Raw genomic sequence first — 20,998 nt, 5'->3', positions numbered from 1 at the left:
CATCTGTGAGGTCCGGGTCAGATGATGAGCCTTTGGATTAGGCCTTCCAACTCACTCTGGAGAGTCAGCAGAAGGTGGGGTAACATCACACAGAGCTGCTGGAAGCCCTCAACATAGTGGGATGCGAGTCAAAAGAGTGCCTCCACCTGCTCTCTAATGAAGTGGTGCCCATATGTCCACATATGGAGGTCTCCATGAGAAGGATGGTGGATGCTATGGTGACCATGGTCTAGCAGAATGCAGGGATGCATGCAGGCCTGCACCCCATCGACGTTCCTCCAGGTGTTCCTTCCCCTCAGGGATTCAGGCCGGGGCCTTTGGGCCCCCGAAGGGAGGAGGAGCAGCAGCTGGACACCCCTGGGTCATCCACTCAGTAATCTTAGAGGCTATACTCTCTCTCAGGGTCCCCTTTGCCTGTGGGCCCCTCAGCCTCATTCTCTGCCACCATAGAGGGTGCCTCTGGCTCACAGGAGGACAGCCAAAGCAAGCCAGGGCCTTCAAGGCCTCGGCTCTGCAGAGGACCCACGCTGTAGTCATCAGAGGCTACATGGCCAACCATTGCACAGGATGCCTCCACCCCTGCTGCGGATGTCAGGGCAGCACCTAGAAGAAGTGGTAGGCCTAGAAAAGTTAAGAATTTCTGATCACTAGTTGTTGCATGAATGAACACATGTTGACACTTTATAATCTGAAAATATATTCACCTTTACTGAATAATGTGTGATGGTGTCTTTCAGGTTCATTTACAGGCTTTGCAAGTGCTCCCCTTGCATTCCTTCCCACTAGCAATTCAGCTGAACACAGTGGCCTACGAGTAACTCTGGAGGAAGAAGTGTGTGTGTGGCAGGGCCTTTTGGAGTCTTGTGTAAATATTCTCCCACACACATGGATCCTTCCTCTATCTTCATCATCTCAATGTCCTGAGCATTTTCAATGCTGCCTGCTGGGGTTCTCTTTCAGTTGTCCATCTGAGCTGACCTGCATCTCCGTCCACCCACTGACCACCTATTCCTGCCCTACCCTCTCCGTTCACTTTCGATTTTGCAAGATGGTAGTAGTGAAGTGTGGCTTCAACCGCCCTGTCCTTTCCAATTACGCAGTCACACATGTCCTTTCCCCCATCACTATTGACCCCCTGGCATCACCTTCCACCTCCCCACTGTCACCTACCAGCTAGAACCCTTGTCTTTCCAGGATGTCCAGGTGAAAGTGCACAATCCCCATCTTCCTGAAAATTCTGTCTCCATCCACATTGACCTCCCTGACTTCCTCATTCCCACCCCCAGGGTCTGTGTCTACCTCTGAGTCCCCAACAACCACCCTCACCGTTGCTTCTACTATTACCATCGCACCCTCACACTGCCCCCCCTACTGGCTCACTCTGCCATCTCTCATTCTCACCATTCCGTCCTACCATGCCCATTCTCATTTTGCTCCTCAGGAGGCAGTCATCGACTCCACAGACCCCTGGACATCACCCCCCTTACTGACCCTTACTTCTTCTTCCCCCCTTATTCCTTCCTCCACCCTTAGCCCTTCCTCCCCTGGGGGTCCTTCCTCCCCCTTGGACTCCTTTCTTCCTGTGAAATGTTTCCTCCCACCGGATCCCTTCCTTCCCCTGGGCTCCTTTCCCCCTCCCAAATCCTTCCTCCCCACCGAGGACTTGCCCTGCCCCCCCAAACTCCTTCCTCCAACCGAAGCCCTGCCCCCCTCCGAATGCCTTCCCCCTTCCGAACTCCTTACATTACACCTTCCACCACCCTTACACCTACCTCCTCAGTTGCCGCATTCTCCCCTGTTGCACCCTCCTCCACCCTGTACTCCCTCCCCACAATCCTCACCACCCCCCCAACACCATCGTTCCCTCCCTCCCAACCTCACCAACCCCTGAAACCATCGTTCCCCCACTCCCAACCTCACTCTGCACCCTTCGCGGTACACCTTCCTCTCCCAGTCAAACTTAGACCTTCCTCCACCAGTCTCCCGATACACCTTCCTCTCCAAATCACAGCTGGACCTTCCTCTCCCCCCTTTGACAATCGTCCATAGCAGACCATGGCTAAGACACTGATGTCCTGAAGCAGGCCCTCAATGGTGACCTTCCACCTTCTGTGAGCTGCTTTGTGGCGGAGCCATGTCCTTTGGAATCCACCAAGAATGCGATGCATGTGTTCCTCCAGGGTCTGGTTGCTGTAGGGATCCGGCATCTTCTGCTCCTTGGATGTCCATAATATGACCAAGGCCCTGACAGTAAGTTCTGACTTCTGCATTTCCTGGGCCGGTGTGTTTCCCAACCGACGTGGGCAGTAAATTTGACATGGGGGATGATTCTGGCGAGCAGGGCTTATAATAATACGCAGATGTATTAAAATGATGTTCCTGATGTGTGGTGGCAGGAAAGGTGGCCCACCATTGATGGGCGGAGTGGACGATTGCAAACTGGTTTCACGACAAGGTGAAACTGATTTTTGGCCTTCTTGCCATATTGTCCGCTCACACCTGCCGTGACTCTCGACACCAACAGGCATGGAAAATTCCGCCCTGCATACATGCAAAATTCCAACGTTCATCTAAGTAAACGTGCATGATAAAATAATACTGCCACACAAGATAAATGCATATTTTCCATAATTAAAATCCCATTTATTGCATTAATTAAGTTTCTGAGTTTCAGTTCAGTTAGTCTTGGGTCAAAGTTCGCATTTTCGGCTAAGCCACAAGGTTGTGAATCAAAGGCTCACTCTGGAGATTTAAGCACGTTATTTGACACTTCTGCTGTGCTAAGGAGGTGCTATTTTTTGAAGGAGATATTAAACTGAGGACCTTTCTGTCCCCTCAGGTTAGTATAAAAAAATGGCCTCAGCATCAGTTGATTAAAAATAGGGGCATTCTCTTGGTATTCTGGAAGTTTCCCTCCAAACCACTCAACATTCTGACTTGGAAATATATCGCCATTCTTTCACTGTCATTGGGTCAAAATCCTGGAACTCCCTCCCTAACAGCACTGTGGGTGTACCTACATCATATGGACTGCAGTGGTTCAAGAAGGCAGCTCATCACCACCTTCTCAAGGGCAATTAGGGATGGGCGATAAATGCTGGCCCAGCCAGTGATACCCACATCCCGTAAATGGATAAAAAATATTTATCACTCAACAAGCATCACCAAAACAGATTACCTGATCATTTATTTCATTGTTTGTGGAATCATGCTCTGTATAAATTGGCTGCCAGGTTTCCCTACATTACAACAGTGCTTAAACTTCAAAAATTGTTCATTGGCTGTGATATGACTTGGGATATTGTGAAAGATACCATACAAAGATAAATTATTTCCTTTGTTCACACAAATGACTTCTAGCTAAAACCAATTACTTTTGTACATTACATTTTCGATTGATAGAAACACAAACAATGAGTAAGAAAGCAAAAGCAGCTCTATTGGAATTTGGCTGACTACTCAAGTATTCTTGTGCACATTTAATTTATGACAAATAAGCAAGAGACAACCAGATCCATTCCTTTTGCCTGTGCTTTTGAGTTATGTAAGCTTATACCTTTCACTCCCTTTCTATGATTACTCCTTCACTTCATTTCCTCCATCCTAATCATAGGAAATGGCTAATCCCTCAGGAATGAGAACAGATATCCAAAACCAGTGTGCATAATGGAATTAGTTGACAAGCCATTAGGTTTGTTCAAATTGACAGATTAGTAATATAAAAGAGCAGAGTCATGCTTAAAATTTAGAGGTGAGAAACTCCGAGTGTGAAATATACAGAATCCCTACACATAGTGCTTGCAGCTTATAATGAACTGCTGTCTGCCAGATATACCACTGGGACTGGCATGCTAATGGAAAACAGCTGGGGTGAGGTGCTTGGAATTTAGCACTCCATGAGGCCATAAAATGTGCTTTGTGGTTTCTGTAACAGCTTGAAAAATAGCTTTGCTAGGTGCATAATACATTTATTTTTTTATACTCAATTTAGTGTTTTGATATATAGAGTCTTGGTATGTTATTTTGATTAGTTATGGCAATAAAATGTAAGGTGGGGGAAGGGATAATCAAAGGAAGATTAGTTGTCAGGGATGCAAATTTTCTTCAACAACCTGATTACATGGCACTCTTATAATCTGAAGGTAATGAAAGTTCAATAGTTACAGCTTAATAACAGAATAATTAATACTGAGGGATCAAAGTGTGCTTCGTCTGCAAAATAAATAGTCTTTCTGGAGCAGAAACACTTTCTCACCCACAGCCAACATTCAGCACTCCCTGGAGTCAGTTATAGCATCAGACAGACACAGAGGAAATTATTTCCCTTGGTCTTATACATTTCTCAATATTGGCCCAGCATTCTACTGAATCATCATGATGCTTCCATTTCTCACAGTGGATATTCTCATTACCAATTTATCGTAAACTAATAATGAGTTATTGATGACCCCTTTGTCTTAGACCCATTAACAAGTGAATTGAGGTTGTCCAAAATTCACTTAAGGCTCAGCTATTAAGTATGGAATAGAGGCTAAAAATTGGTCTGCACCAGTGTATGCTCTAATTATTGGGGGCGATTTGTTTAAGAGCAAGGCACCTTTAAATTTTGTTTGCCTGGCTTTGCACAGGCAGTAAGTTAAAGAGGCTGACTTGTGCATGGCTTGCATGGGAACCTTTCGGGCCGCACGACTCAGGAGGAACTTTGATCTGCCCCCATTTTCAGGCATGGGGTTTGGAATCATCCCACGTCTAGTTTCACTAGGGCAAGCAGCATGCAAACCTCATGGTGCCTCCTCAGTTGCATGATTTGACTGTGTTATTAGCTGTTGCAAGCACAACAAAGGGCCTGATGAAATGCAAAACTAGCATGTGTTCCAGCTAACTTCTAGATCTTAAAGACAGTCTGTCCTTCTTAAAGAGGAGCTGCATTGACTGAAAGGAAGATGCTGTTGACCGCCAGTACTGCAATTTTCTACATTTGGTAAAATGGTAAATTGAGCAACAGAGCAGAGAGAGGGTTCCCGGATTCACAGAGGCATGTGGCATTGCGGTTAACAGGAAAAGAGAGGCCATGTTTCCACAAGAGGCTAGGAGACCATTAAGGGATGGTCAGGGCGGTCAATGCAAGGAGTCTGGACCGAAGGCCTGGCAACAAAGTTCAATGACTGTGTGAGGATGGTTAAGGTCAGTGCATGCATCTTCATTTGACACCTCATATCCACAATATCCTCTCATGCTGAGCAAAACACCGCACCCTATCAGTCCCTATTATTCAGGACTCGGACCTTGCATTCAGATACTCCAACTCACCCTCACACACTTTGCAATAATGCCAGCCTCATTCCCACCTCTTGCTGTCTCCACATACTACCAACCAACACACTGCAACACATTCACTGACATTCTTCCCCCTCTCTTGCTCTTGAGTTTTTTGGATTCTTCGGAAAGTCTGTCTTGGAGGTTGCTTTCTTCTGCATTTATTCTGTTTACATACCTTCAATCAGCACACGAGCCATGATGAAGGCTTTTCCTGCTACTTTGATTGGGTTGCATGAAGAGAAGGAGAAACAGCAACAGCAGGCTGTCATAAGAACATAAAACAAAATAAAATAGGAGCAGCACTAGGCTATTTGGCCCCTCAAGCCAGCTACACCATTTAATAAGCTCATGCCTGCTCCTCAACCTCAACTCCACTTTCCCCCCAATCACCAATTGATTCCCTTGAGAGTCCAAAAATCTAGCAACCTCAGCCTTGACTATTCTGCTGTCCCTGTCAGCAGTGAAGACAATATGCTACCCGTGAGCATGCATTTAGAATGAGAAGAAAGGTTTCAATGTCCCCTTATGGTTGGTGCAAGAGGATATAATGCAGGGAAGGAAGTGTTCAAAGGAATCAATGGTGCAGGGAGGGTGGGGGAGAAAGGACGTTGGGCTGTTGCCAGGTGAAATGCACTAGAAATGAAGAACTGTACTCCCTCTTGCTGCTGTGCTCAGGTCTATGAACATTTCCTTTGCATTGTGTCTAGGTCCTATAGTTATTGCTGAAAAGGGAGACATTGCAGAAGCTTTTAATCTTGCACTCATCAGGAAAAACACAAGAATGCCAAACGTCAAACGATCACAACAATTTATACCACAGGAGAAAAGGGTGTTGATTGGTTGGCAAGGCATTGCCATGGAGAAAGCAATGGGGAACCATAGGCTCCCCAAGCTCCAGGTAATTTCAAAAAAGGGGCAAGGCTTGGACATATTCTTTCTGTTTGCAGAGAACAGATCCCTGCATATGAATGTATGTCGCTTCTGGCAAGAGTAAATGAACCACATTATGAGCTAGACTGATTCTCTTAGATTGGTTGTTAGTATAGCTATTAGGGTTGTTCAGCAAGTGTTGTCCAATTGCAGAATCACACCTAACAGAAGGTGTTTTGTTTTGGGTTTTGTAAGCACAGGCTGATTGAGTACGGTTTGTGCTCTACCTATTACAAACAACCAAAGCAAAATGCTGTTTGATTTGATCAGCCAATTGTAAGGCATATGACCTACGTACCTGACATCACACCAACACTGAAATTCATACACAAAGTTGTTCAATTGTGTGGTAGGCAGAGCATCTTTTTGGACTGATGGCAACATTCAGTTAGTGGAAAATATCACTTGCATAGCTACTGCATAGTAGCAGCATGACATAGTGTGCTTATCCTGTTGTTCAAATTTTTGAGATACTTTTCCTTTCCAAGTTAAATTGTGGTAGACCGGGTACTTTTCAGGTCCAAAAGTGGTGGCCTTTGGCCCATTTGCTATCCTCATTTTCAAATCCCTCCATGGCCTCACCTCTCCCTGTCTCTGTAGTCTCCTCCTGCCCCACAACTTTCTGAGATATCTAGGCTTCTCTAATTCTGGCCTCTTGAGCATCCCCAACTTTCATTGCTCTACCATTGGTGGCCATGCCTTCAGTAGCCACTGCCCTAAGCTCTGGAATATCTTCCCTACACCTCTCTATCTCACATTCCTCATTTAAAACACTCCTTTGAATATACCTCTGACCAAGTTTTTGGACATCTGCCCTATTATCTCTTTATGTGGCTCAGTGGCATACTTTGTTTTATAATGCTCCAGTAAAGTACCTTGGAACATTTGATTATGTTAAAGGTGCTGTATAAATAAAAGTTCTTGTTGTTGTCTTGATTACTCAGAACTGTTGTTGGAAGGAATCACTCCTTCTCCTTGTGTTATAATATAAACCTCTCTGTATTATTGTTCCTTGCTTATCTCTCTCCTAATTTATGCATTTACAATAGAATTAATCTTTGATCAATGGAAAAAACAATCAATTTAGGGAGCTACTTGTACAGTCTGCTACACTAACCATTCATTATATCAGCTTTCATTTCAAACTCAATTTTGTATTTTTTCTGATTGTTATTGTTTCCCTTTAGAAGGGATAAAACACAAAAATCAAAACAATTGTTCACGTCTGTAAAAAGAGCTATCTTAAACCACAATTTTATTCCACAACCATTAAGATCTGAATCTTGTGTGTAATAATGCTATTAGCCACTGGTTGTGGTATGTTGCCATCAGCAGTAACCTAACACAGATGGTGCTTACTGCTTCTTTGCATTTTCCATCTAATATTTAATTGAATCTTAACAGAACACCTCACATTGAATTAATCAACAATTATGTTAATAGTTAGTTGGCACAATTCATTAATCTGTTTAGAATTTTCCACACTTTTGTGAAGAGTAGCATACATATGCATTCTTAATCATATCTCAGGTTAGGTTAGCTTTAATGTTTAGATTGCCAGCAGGTTCACATTAACCATTGTCTGCCTCACCCAACCACTTTATTTCAGTACAAGAACTGAAGACAATTAAATAAACATTAATATTAAATGATCAAACTTTCCAAATACCTGGAAAAGTTTCTTAATGCAATATTAACCTTAAACTACCTAAGTGGTTTGAATGACAGGTTAAATTTCAGCAACATTTGCCCTCTCAGGCGCTGGTAAAAGATCCCGCAGCACTATTTGAAGTAGAGCAAGGTACTTCTCCCAATGGTCAACATTTATCCCTTAACCAGCACCTCACACTAATAACCTATGTCTGAATTTTTGCAAAGCAGGAAGGTCTTGTGCCTTAGCCAAAATGGCACCAGAGCCTGGAAAGCAGAAGTCCCATTCCTGAACCTGGCACCCTCCAGTTTCGCTAGGGTGGGGTGGTGGAGCTGGGGGATGGGGTGTGAGGAGGGGTGCAATGGTGAACAGGGTTGGGATGTATTACGCAGGGCAGAATTTTTTGCCTGGCGTGCAGGCACATGCCAGACCCACTCGAGCGTGAAATAGCGCACGACGACATCGGGCGAGCATCCCGGTGGCATTGCGCACTTGCCTCATCCAAGGGTGGGATGAGGTTTTGAGGTTTCCGATATTAATTTAAAAAAATAAAAATGATTGGACAGAATTTTCATCAGCCAGATGTCCAGGTGACTGATTCTGATTTGTGGACATTTATTTCAAAATCTTTATTCATAGCTTTTGATTTCTTCAGCTCCCTGAGACAGCTCTCTGCCTTCAGCGAGCTTTCATTCTGCACTCCCCTGCGCCCATGCTGACTTCAGCACTCACCCTCCTCCCGCCCCCCACCCTGGCAGTGCTGAGCATTTCAGGGTAACTTTCACATTGGCCAGCCTGCGAAATCACGGTCAGGGGCCGATCGCAGTTGGCAGCCCATTTCCCGGCCACTCCCAGGCCCACCGACCACACCCGCATGCCGAACTCAAAACCCTGCCCACACATTTGCAGTTCACATTCAAAAGTGTAGCTGCCTTCAAACAGAAGCAATTTTGGTCACCCAGGTTTCTGAAACATGACTCATGGGCTTTAGGCATTTGAGAGAAAGGTCTAAATCTGCCAGAGTTTTTTGAAGAGACAAGGCACCCCATAGGCAGAGGTCAGGTACCCTCTGGGAGAGGTCAGGTATCCTTTGGGATTGTTAAGAGTATACATGAATGTGTGTAAAAAGTAGATAAAGTCTATGGAACTGTCAAGCTGTCAGATCTTTTAAATAACCTGCCCTTTTAACATTGAAAAAAAACCAGCCAGTCTACAGTTGAAAAAAATCAGTGCTTCAATATCAATAGATTTTTGTTGACATAAGCTTGAAGGCTATCATTATGGGATTTGGACTGCTTGACTGCTCCCACAACCTGTCATTATCACAGTGGGGGCCTGGAGGTTTCAGTTTGATTGACAGCTCAGAACTGTTACAAAGAGATTAGATGTAGGGCTATGAATACAAATGTACAATAATCTAGGCCTGGATTTTTGCAAAGCCAGAAGGGTCCCATGCCTTAGCCAAAATGGTGCTGGAGCCTGGGATCCGGAAGATCCTTCCTTAAACTGGCACCCACCAGTTCCACAGGGGTGGCGGTGGCGGGATGGGAGGTGGGGTGGTGGGGGGTGGTCGTGAACAGGTTTGTGATGTATTACACACATTCACAGCTCACATTCAGAAGTGCAGCTGCCTTCAGACAGAAGCAATTTTTGTCACCCAGGTTTCTGAAACGTGATTCGTGGGTTTTAGGCATTTGAGAGAATGATCTCATTCTGCCAGAGTTCTTTGAAGAGACAATGTACCCCTTTGGCAGAGGTCAGGTACCCTTTGGAAGAGGTCAGGTACCCTTTGGGATTGTTAAGGGTAGACACGAATGTGTGTAAAAAGTGGATAAACTCAGTGGAACTGTCAAACTGTCAAGTCATTTAAATATCCTGACCTTTAAATAAAAAAAACCAGCAAGCCTGCAGTATTCATATACAGGAAGCTACATATATTAATACACAGTGCCCCGTTCTTTGCAGACAGAAAAAAAAAACATGTACACACATTGCACCTGTTTCAGCTAAACAAAATAAGTCATAGCCATTTGCTGACTAATTCCTCAGGACAATGCCTTGACCAAGCAGGGTCAAGTGGTCTGGGTTAAATTTAAAACAATACTTAGCAGTTAACTGCCAGTCACCATCAATTGGTGCATTCTCCATGGAAACACCTCAGAGTCCGCTTGCCAACCAATCAGCACTCTCTTCGCATACAGCATACCTTTATATTTGGTATTCTTGCAAGGTGTCCGGATGAGTGCAAGATGAAAAGTTTCGACATGTCTCTTTTCTCAGCAATATTAATGCAAGTCTTTCTTTCTTAAGCATCTTAACACTCCTTTTCTCCATGTTATGATTGTCTCATGAAGCCTCATTTCTGTTTAATCTAGGCGAATGTTACATAAACAGTAAGTGCTGAATACTTCAACAACCTCCAAACTATGTACTATACAAAATTATTTAATTTCAATTTAGTTGCTTCTGAATAATAATGAGAGACATAATTTTAAAATCAAAGGAATTATAAAGGCAGTTGTTTTGGTTATGGACTTTCACTTAGGGCTGATACCATCAGAAAGAGGAAGCCTTCAGCCCAATATTCTGAAATGAATTCAGTCCCAGTAGCCAGGGGCAGACAATAGCATTTTACAAGTTAGTCTTTCCCTTTGCATCTGTATCTACTTAAAGGAATCTAGGGCCAATAATTATAAAAGCTCCATTATTATAGTTTGTTTCTTTGGGCTACATAATGCCTGCAGATTCCTGTTTGATTATAATATTCTGATTAATATTGGATAACTATTTAAAGCTCAGTTTCCAAAAGATCACTTGCACAAAGGTTAAGGATTTTTGGAACACTGCCGTCTTTCAAATCTATAGCAATGATCCTATGACATTGATCCCAATAATCAGAATAAGGAACAGTTTAGGAAAGAAATTATTTAGGATTGATTCATTTGATAAATAAAAAGCACCTTTTCATTGCTTGTCTTGTGTCACATGCAAATTACCATTTGGAAACATTTGTTGACTGAAGATAAAAATAAATTAAGGCAAACAATTTTGATCTCAGAAATGGTACTACCACTGAACCCATTAAAGAGACAGAGCTGCAATTAGGAATATTCCTACAAATAAAGAGTTACAATGAATTATTGTAACTTTAGCATCTGCTCTGTTCTTGAATAAACTTAGAAGAGTTTGACAATAATTGGCTGCTAAATTAATTTGCGTTCAAGTCAGTTAATTGTTGAGCCTTGTCCAAGGATTAGTGGCCAGATTTTTTTCCATTGTCAGTACTCTAAATGTATTCAATTATTTTATGAAACAATTTCTAGCATCTGTTATGTATAACAGCACAATGCAATTAATCACATGACAAAATGTATGCTGAATAATTAACATGCATTTAAAATTCTTTTAAATTAACATGCTTGAAACTTGACCTTTAGGGGCAGTATTTTCCTCCACGAAACTGCAATAATAGGTCCCTGGTGTGCGCCTTTACAGAGACATCTAATTTTGGCTGTATGGACATTATTTGCTGAAATTGCAGGTATTTGCATATTTAATTTACATTCATGCATAATTTTACTGCAGCTGTAACTTTTTAAGGGACTTGTTCAAAAGACAAAAAACTTCAGACCCATCGTTGAAAAGGAAAAACTGTGTAATATGTTTAGTTGCATTTTGAATTTTCCCCTTCATCAATTGTCCCACTCCCTTCCCAAGACCCAAGAACATTTTCATACAATCAGAGTTTCCTGCTAACATCAGGCTATAAATCTTAGGGTGGAAGCGTCTGTGCCCGTTGGCATTGGGCATCATGGTGGGCATACGTGGACAATATGATAGGAAGGCCAAAAATCAGTTTCACGCCATTGTGAAACACGTTTGCAACCGTCCACTCCGCCTATCCACGGCGGGCAGTGCTTCTTGGCACCGGTTGCAGGGAACTTTATTGTAATACATTTGCATTTCATTTTAAGCCCAGCTTGTCAGAATCAGCCTCGCACGCTGGATTATCTGAGCATGTCAGCGTGCATTTCACAACAGTATTTATAAGGCGTACACCTGGCAAGCTGCACTTCGAGGGGAACTCGGAGCTGAGTGCACAGTAACATTGCACAGTGCTCATGAGGGTTGCCTGGTGGACCTCAAGGGTGAGGGGCCTCACATTCAGGTGAGGGGACAAGCAAGTCGCTTTTTCCCAGCTGGCTGACAGTGCGGTGTTGGGGCAAGGGTTGCACTGCGGTTGAGACGAATTGAGGGGGTGGATGGGCTGCACTCCGGTTGAGGTGAGTTTGGGGTGGGCGGGTGTGGGGGGCAAGGGTTGCCCTGTGGTTGAGGCAAATTGGAGGGTGGGGGAGCACGGGCTGCACTCCGGTTGAGGCAAGCTGGAGATGGGGCAAGGGCTGGACTCCGGTTGAGGCAAGCTGGGGGTGGGGCAAGGGCTGCACTCAGGTTGAGGCAAGCGGGGGGTGGGGCAAGGGCTGCAGTCCGGTTGATGTTAGTGCGCAAGCATGTGTGGGGGAGGAGAGGTGTTGTGGGGGGTGGGTGGGGAGGGAAGTGGCCATGCATCAGGGAAACCTTGTATAAAGTAACCATTCCTCTGCAGCTGAGACAGTTCAGGTGCAGCCACATTAACATGCTTGGAGTCAGGCCTCTAGCTTATCCGCCCACTCAAACAACACAGAGGCCTGAAAATACCACCAAATGCTGCAGAGCTCTTCACCCCTCGGGCACAAACTGCAAACTAATGAGCATTTTAGTGGACTGCAGAACAGTTGGATGACTGGGCACATTGTACAGTCTTCTTGCTAAAACTGGCCATGGAGCAGTCACTGGTGGAGGCGCTCACAGCCCCTTGCAATGTCATCATCCCGGTTTGGACCAGTCTCCCCCATGGTTCAAGCTAACAGTGCAGCCTTGCAGTGCAGGTTAGGAAAATATCTGCACCTGACCATAGAGCACAGTATGCAGCCTAATGGGCAAGGTTGCCGCCAATCGGTCAGGCGGAGTGGGACGGAGGTGGGCGAGGTTTCAGGCAGTCATGCAGCGCACTAAACTCTGGCCATCCAAGTGGTGGCCAGCACTCTCCGGAATGCATTAAGGGGCCTTCAGACTTAACCAGGAGAGTTTCTTAAAGCACCCAAGTTAACCAATGCGTCTCTCTCTTTCATTCTGTAGGAGGAGTACATCAGGATCATGGAGTCTGGTACCTAGCTGTATGCCTCAGGGCTTACAGAGAGCGGAGATGAAGAAGAGAGAGGCAGAGGTGCCTGGCTGCGCAGATGGAGGAGCAGAAACCTCAGGAAGAAAGGGCAGCTGGGGATCCTGCTCACACCGCTGAAGAGCCACAGTGAGCCATCACAGGTTGGCACCTGGCTAGATCCAGGGTCTATAGACACTGCAGTTCATTCCTGCAAATGACCAAGAACCAGTGTCACCGAAGACTGTCTAGGGAACTGGTCGGTCACATCTGCCAGCTGCTGCAGGATTTGACGCCATGGGAATGTGGAGGGCATCCACTACCAGTGGCCGTGCAAGTGACCATGGCACTCAATATTTAGGCCAGTCGCTCCTTTCAGGGCTCCACAGGTGACTTCTTGGGATATCGTGAGCCTCCACCCACAAATGCATCCATGAGGTCATGGACACCATCTTCACAAAGGCACACAACTTTGTGCATTTCGCTTGGGACCAGGAAAGCCAGGATGCAAGAGCGATTGGATTTGCCCAGATATTAGGTTTCCCACAGGTGCAGTGTGCCATCAACTACACTCATGTAGTGCTCAGATCTCTGTGGCAACAAGCGGTCAACTATGTCAACCGCAAAGGCTTCCACTCGCTGAATGTTCAGCTGGTGTGGAAATGCATCCTGCAGGTCTGTGCATGGTTCCCAGGGAGTGTCCATGACTCCTACATCCTTAGTAGGTGTCAGATCCCTGACGTCTTCCAGGGTCCACAGAGGCCGTGGCTGATGACACCCGTGCGGCGGCCTCAGACTGCAGCAGAGCGACGGTATAATGAGACTCATGCTGCAGCTCGCAACTTGGTGGAGCAAACCATTGGGATGCTGAGGTTCTGTTGCCTGGACCAGTCTGGTGGAGCCCTGCAAAATAGTCCTCAGAAGGTGTCAGGCATTGTCGTTGCCTGCTGCGTCCTTTACGACCTGGTGCTGCAACGAAGAGAGGACCTGGCTGAGGAGGAGATGGAGGAGCTGGTTGTCTCCTCTGATGAGGAGGATGTCAATGGGGATGAGGGTGATGAGGTCCTTGAAGGTGACGATGACAGGGATGAGACCCTTACACTGGCCGGACAGGTAGGTGCACTCGGGAGGCCCTCATAGCAGCTAGATTTGTGGAAGATAATGACAACATGTAGTGAAGAGACACCATAGATCCTCACATTGCAACTGTGAATGTTTGACTTGAGTCTGACTGATGGCAGCGCACATACCCTCTGTGAGAATGCTCGTGTCATGGAGAAGCAGCGGAGGCCTTAATAGTCACTCGATTGCAGGAGGATGATGCCAATATGCAGTGAGGACACTCAATAGATTTTTACATGGACTCTGAGAATGTCTGACTCCTGTCTGCCTGAGGGCAGGTTGCTTGGGCTCCGTGATCAGGGTCATATCATAAAGACGCAGCCATGAAACTTTAAATGCATGTGATTGTTTGTCAGCCTTCAGCACCTGACCTCTTCAGGAGCACAGCATCACTAGTCACAGATGTTGAAGTGATGTGGGGGTGGGGGGGAGTCAGCCCCACCTCAAAGATGTTGAGGGCACACAGAGAGAATGATGAAACTCTGTAAAACCTGCCCACAGCATTCTGGCAGCAATGACAAGCGCTACTGAGGTGCAGGCATCATTAATGTGTCTAGTGAGTGTGAAGCAGGACCATCATTTTGGTCCGAAGGTTACACACTGCACAGGGAATAAGCCCTGGATTGAGACACCTGCCTTTATCTTGTGCAGCAACCAAGGTTTCACACCTGAGTGACACAAACACTTCTCATCAGAACAAGGAGCCATAGGCAACATTATGTACATGTGATTAACACCCATGGCCAGGTTGTGCAACTACATCTTCTTAGCCCGGTGCGGAAGGGGGTCGGGAAGGAGGAGGACCTCCTCGTGAGCCTGCTCCTGGGCCTGGCCAAGTTGGCCATTAACAGGTCCAGGCAGCGGGCAATCGAGGGGGGAGTCCTGCCCGATTGTTTGTCCCTCTTCCGCGGCTACGTTCGCAGCCGGGTGTCCCTGGAGAGGGAGCACGCGGTGTCTGCCGGCACTCTCAAGGCCTTCTGTGCCCGGTGGGCACTGCGGGGACTGGGGTGGTTTATTGACCCCTTTAATCACATTTTGGTTTAATGTTTGTAAGTTTCCTTTAAACTTTGTCCTTGGTTTTACAGCTGACCTGACTTAGGGACTGTGCTTGATTTATCCCTTATTTTGTTAATTTAGTTTAATTGGTTGACTCTTAAAAGAGTTACATCTTCTTAACCTTCCTAACCCTGCCGCTACACCTTGGTGCTCCCTGGACATACACAGTGGAGGTGGAGGCAGCCTGCTGTCCTGTCTGTGATGACCTTGATGGGCGTCCACTGGGTGGCCGTGACCTGGAAGGCCCCGGCCTGCTTTCAGAGGCCTGCTATGTGGTAGTAGCACCCTCCTTGGCCTGTTGTGCTGGAGGTGCTGGGGTTACAGGAAGAGGGGATTCAGATGGGCTGGACACTCCCCGGAGTCACCTGGATGGATGGCCCCGGGATTGTGCACCTGCTGATCCTCCTCCATGTGGGTGCCAAGGGCCGCAAGCTGACTCCTTGAGGAGAAGGGAAAGCTGGACTGAGATCGAGTTCCCCCATGCCCCTCTCGTGTTGACACTGTTGGAGGCCAACTATGGCATCAGCGATGGAGTTCAGCAGCGTAGGAGCAACGCCCTGGACCAAGGTCCCCATGGCGGCCGCCATCCTACCAGTATTGACCTCAGTGCATTGCAATGCCGGTGCTATCACCTCAGAGTGAAGGCGGACGGACTCCTTCATCGTGCCTTGCAATCTGAGGAGTGCAGCGGACATCCCGTCTTGATGTTCCCAAGCTTGTCTTTGCCACTCCAGCAACTGAGGTCCAGAGGCTCCTTATCAGACTCGGACTCAGCAGGTTTCTGGTCTCCAGCAGTCCTCTAAATGCCAGAAACTTGGGAAGTCCCTGCTACCGCCTGCTGTGGAACAGATCTTGTGCAATGCGCATCAGGTTATGATCCCGAGACTGCTCTACACCGATGTTCCACTGAAGTGTATGTCGCTGCATTGCTGCACTTTGATGGATCTTCAATTGGGGTTTCAGCAGACTCCTCTTCTGAGATGTCTTTGGGGCTTGAGTCAAGGACCTGGCCCATGAGCTTCATCAGCTGTTTCCCAGATGTTCCTGCAAAAGCAGGGGGAGATAATTAGTGCATGGCAGTGGCCTGTGAAACAGGAACATCACTCACGGCATGGTTGTCTTATGGATGTTGCATTGCTGGATCCTCACTTGGTAGAGCAGCGCCGACCTCACCATCATCACAGGAAGAGTTCAGATCTTCACCAGCCAGCTGTAGGACTCGATTTTCAAAGACTGTTAGAACCTTGATGTCGGGCATTCCTCCACCAATCTGCGACCTCTCTCTCTTATTGTGTGTCAGATTGTCCTGCATGAGTACAGGTAGAGAGAGTGTAAGCAGGACACCTGCCAGGCCAGATGATAAGGATGCTTGGCATGTGTGGGTCATGAGTGGTGCCATGGACGGGATGAGGGCAATGAAGGTGTGTGTGAGAGTGAATGGTAATGTTCCTTGAACTGGCATGTGTGAGATCCCTGTGGATGTGTGATGGATTTGTGAGTGTGTGAGTTGAGAGTGATGAGAAGAGTGACTTACCCTGGCAGAATGGAGATCATTCAACCTTTTTCAGCATTGGGTGGCTGTCCTCTTTTGAAGGGCGTTGGCACTGACTAACACAGCCACCGCCTCCAAAACCAGATTGGTGATGTTGCTGCTTCTCTTGGCGCCAGAGCAGTGGTGGATGACATCACAGTGAGCCTCTATGGCATCCAAAAGGCATTCCTTTTGCATTCAGGCATCACTGAATCAGAGTGCTGCAGTTTTCTTGCCTTTCAGGGCCATGTCTTCTGTGCAGCAGTCCTGGGCTCGAAGCACTGAAGGTGTGCGTGTGGCTGTACTTTAAATATGACTTCCGGCATGAGGAAGTGGTGAGGTGGTGGAGTGAAGGGTGAATGAGAGCCTGCCCGCTATCGAAATGGCGTGTTTCCCGGGATTGCATAATTAATGCGGCGGGATTAGGACGAAACAGCATGAAAAGCCGCTATTGCGGCCGGCGGGTAAAACCTTTTTTCCACCCGCTACCACACTTGGGACGATTTCGCCCATAGTTCTGATCAAAGACAATTTTACTTTTCCCAGCCTCTATTTTTAATGCTAGTATTTAAATATCAGTATTTCACTTCAATTCATCCACAGTCCTACACACATATATACCTCTGTATATATAGTTACAGTCCCCATTGAGACCAATAACTTTTAGAAAGATATTTGAATTTTCATTGACTAACTGAAAGGATCACACAGCAATGTTTCAAGTTTTAAGACCTTTACCATAAACAAACTAAAAGCAACATTGAATAAACACTATTTCAGTAGGTAATTTATACTCTAAACTACAGAAAAATTTCCTCATTTAACTTTTAAAATGACCAAAAATCCCCCTCCATGGATATACTTAATTCTGCCCCTTAAGTAGTTCATTCTCCAAGAACTAGTCCCATAGTTTTCTCAGTTCCCAATGTCTTGCTTCCTTTTTTTCTTTTCTAGCCAGATAACCTTTAGTCCCTGAACTGACTTTCACCGTCAAAAGTGCAAGCTGTGTACTTTAAAACTGCTGGAATGTTGTGCTGGGCTTCTATCTGTTGGGCTGATAAAAATCTGTGTGAACTCACCTGCTTCTATTTGTTCTCCTCGCAGCCGGAGCTGTGAGTGCATCTTCCTTCTGCTGCTCCTCCATCTCCACCTGCAGAGTGGAATTGCCAGAGAGTTTCCAAAGAGGAATATAACACATTACCAAAACAGCCTCAAGAATTCAGAAGATTCCACAGCAGAAAAAAAAAATCTGAAATCCCCGAAGTTGCTAAAAATAGCCCATTATATAATGCAAGAAAAATGTCTCCACAAGCTTTCTGAGAGCGACTGAGGATCCTTATAAATATCACCAGAACTGCCCACCTCCTGAAGTAACAAGATTTGTATGTGGAGTCGTGAACTAGTGGCAGTAATGCGGCAGAAATGAAAATGGCTTTGGAGGAACAGAGAAACCTTAAAGGAATTTTAATATATTATTTGCCTTGGACTCTTCTAGTGCTGAACCTAATTCACAGCAGCTTTCCTGGGAACGTATTGATGATTAAAATATATTTAATATCCTCATGATGCTATTGTGGTCCTGACTTTCAAATATTTACGAGGCTCTCACCTGCCTGGGGTGAGGCCCTCTGATGCTGCCCAAAATGGCCTCTTAAAATGGGACAAGTGCAACTGTGGTGTGACAAAGATGACAGACTTTCCATAATAAACCCCACAGCCAGGGCTTCAAATTAGGAGGGCGGAAAGAAAATGATTTCTCTGCATAAAGCTGCAGAAATGTAGCTATTAGCAGACTTCAGGCACCCTGTAGAGGACCCATCGACTTGTGATCATTCTTCCTGTTGTTCAAATGCTACATTGGGACTCCCCTTACTGCCAGATGAGCTGCATCTGACTGCTACTTCACACTAGTCTATGCTTTGCTGTCTAATACTGTTACTGGCCACAGGCAAAGTGATGGCTTCCTGGACTGGAATAGATTTTCTGCCTGCTGACTATGAATAAATGAAGCCTCTGGCCTGTGATGTATAGGCACTGTTTTTTTTCTATTTTGCCTGACATTGGGTGGGTAGATTTTGGTCACTGCCCCCAATGTTGCTAATGAGAGACTCAGTCAATATTCACAGTGATGCCTTATTGGTGAGCTGGAAAATCCTGTAGCTCCACTTTGGGCCCAGCTGCAGGCAAGTTAAGGGGGGGATTAGGCATTCACTGGATTGAGGGTGGGAGTGATCAAATAGCACCAGGGATCGAAGGGACGGGTATTTGTGATGCAAGAGGACAATTACTAACTTCGCAAAAACTATTTTAAAAACTTTTACTTTCCCTTTGCTGGTTACCGTGCCTAACACATGTACACAGACAATGCATTCTGCCTTTTGGTCCCTAAGTATTTCACTGGGGTCCTACTGATGTATTAGAACCCTGACTTACATGAGTTAATGAGGAACCTGCTTGGGCTGTCCGTATTTAGGATTCACCCAAAATGGTGGCTTCCGGATGTCAGCATAAACAGGACAGTAAGTACAAGTTTAAGATTTTCATTGTGCTCCTATTCTGCTCCTACCCAGAGGGGATCTACATCTAATCTCCCTGTGAATGTTGGTTCATCAAGAACCTGCTGGCTAATCTCATTAAGAAGATGACTGAATGTCCAAAAGTGACCTCCCGGTCTGAAAAGTATGAAAGTATCAAACATGCCAACCAACGGTCCTCTTTAGGACCAACCAACCAAGATAATTGGTCCAGCACTCCGCATTTATTAACCTAATATTGAAGGTCTAACTAGAGCCAAATGTGATGTTTTGTCAAGGGAGCTTGGGATAGAAATGGTTGGCATTCATACCCTCCATGAAACCCACCTACCCAAATACGGCCAATAACAGATACAGATCCATGGATTCCACAGGACACCATCAGAAATATGTTTTGGCCACATATGTCCAGTCTGACCTGTTTACCAAAGCTGAGGAAATCCTGCTGGCAGACAGCTCATCGATCATCATTACAATCAGAGTGGGCATGCTGACCATCGTGAAAATTGACAAACCATATCGCTAACCATCACCCAACCAACCATCAGCCATCCAGTCATCTACATCAGCGATTTCAACACCACCACTACACTACAAAAAGTTGACCGAGGGGACAAACAACTAGAAGACTAGACATTGGCCTCTGATACCCATCTAATCTACAATGCCAAACAGCCAGGCAACAGCTTTTTTCTGACCATTGGTGGAAGAAATACTCAATGAAACTCTGGGAAGAGTTTTCTCGTCAGCAAGTGGGGAGCGGGACCTGCTCACCAACACGTAAAATGATGCGCGGTGACGTCGCACGGGTGTTCTGACATCACCGCACATCATTTAGATTGTCAGTTCGGCGGGCGCACAGCCGCATCAGCTGTGCGCCCGCCAATCTGTCAAAGGCCTATTAAGGCCATTAACAAAGTCATTAAAGCTGTTAAGAATGCTGTCCGTCCAACCTTAAGGTTGGTGGGCAGGCGAAGGGCCCAGGCGGCCTTCGTCTTTTTCATGAAACCTCATCCACAGGCAGGACGGGGTTTCATGAAGGGATCATTAATTAAATAAATTTTTTTCAAAAAATTAATGGACGTGTCCCAGCTCATGTGTCAGTTTCACATGAAGGGACATGTCCTTAAATTTTTTTTCACCTGTATTACATTTTTCATGACATAAGCTAATCTCCCTGAGGCACCTCTGTGCCTCAGGGTGATTTCTGTGCTCTTTCGTGCACATGTGTGAAAGAGCGCAGGCCCTGACTCAGGGCATCTCCCCAACGCCCGCACAGAGAGCGCTCAGCGCTTCTGGGTAAGCGTCACGCTGGGTGGGTCTTAATTGGCCCACCCACGTAAAATGGCGGCGCGGACCCAATTGGGTTCACACTCGCTTCTGCCCACCCCTGCCGGGGGAAAATTCAGCCCTCTGTTTCCTGACTGATGACAGCAAAGGACAGTTTCTCACCAACTCTCGGAAGATCCTTAGGAACTTACCCCATTCACAACTCCTGCCCACATCGTACACATAGGGTGTCCTGAAGCCAAGATGGGACTTTGAACAGCTTCATGACCTAGCTTCACAAGCATCATCGAGAATACAATCCAGAGAATGCTGACACCTCTCTCCACCACTCCCCCCAAAGAATTACAACCCATTTTGCCTGATTACTG

At 46.0% G+C, this 20,998-nt stretch overlaps 1 long non-coding RNA gene across 1 annotated transcript in view; it reads right to left on the bottom strand.

The window, feature by feature from the left end:
* LOC144680792 (uncharacterized) overlaps positions 1-18,016 on the bottom strand; it is a 129,376-nt gene extending 111,360 nt beyond the window's left edge. The window contains exons 1-2 of the long non-coding RNA XR_013576626.1: positions 17,886-18,016; positions 5,495-5,581 (exon numbers count right to left, since the gene is read on the bottom strand). This is a non-coding gene — a long non-coding RNA (uncharacterized LOC144680792). The remainder of the gene's footprint in view (positions 1-5,494; positions 5,582-17,885) is intronic.
* Between the last annotated feature and the right edge of the window lie 2,982 nt (positions 18,017-20,998).

The sequence above is a fragment of the Cetorhinus maximus genome, chromosome 5 (genome assembly GCF_964194155.1).
Source record: "Cetorhinus maximus chromosome 5, sCetMax3.hap1.1, whole genome shotgun sequence".
Classification (NCBI taxonomy): Eukaryota; Metazoa; Chordata; class Chondrichthyes; order Lamniformes; family Cetorhinidae; genus Cetorhinus; species Cetorhinus maximus.
Note: the sequence above shows the minus strand (reverse complement) of the source record. Positions and strands in the feature narration are given on the sequence as shown.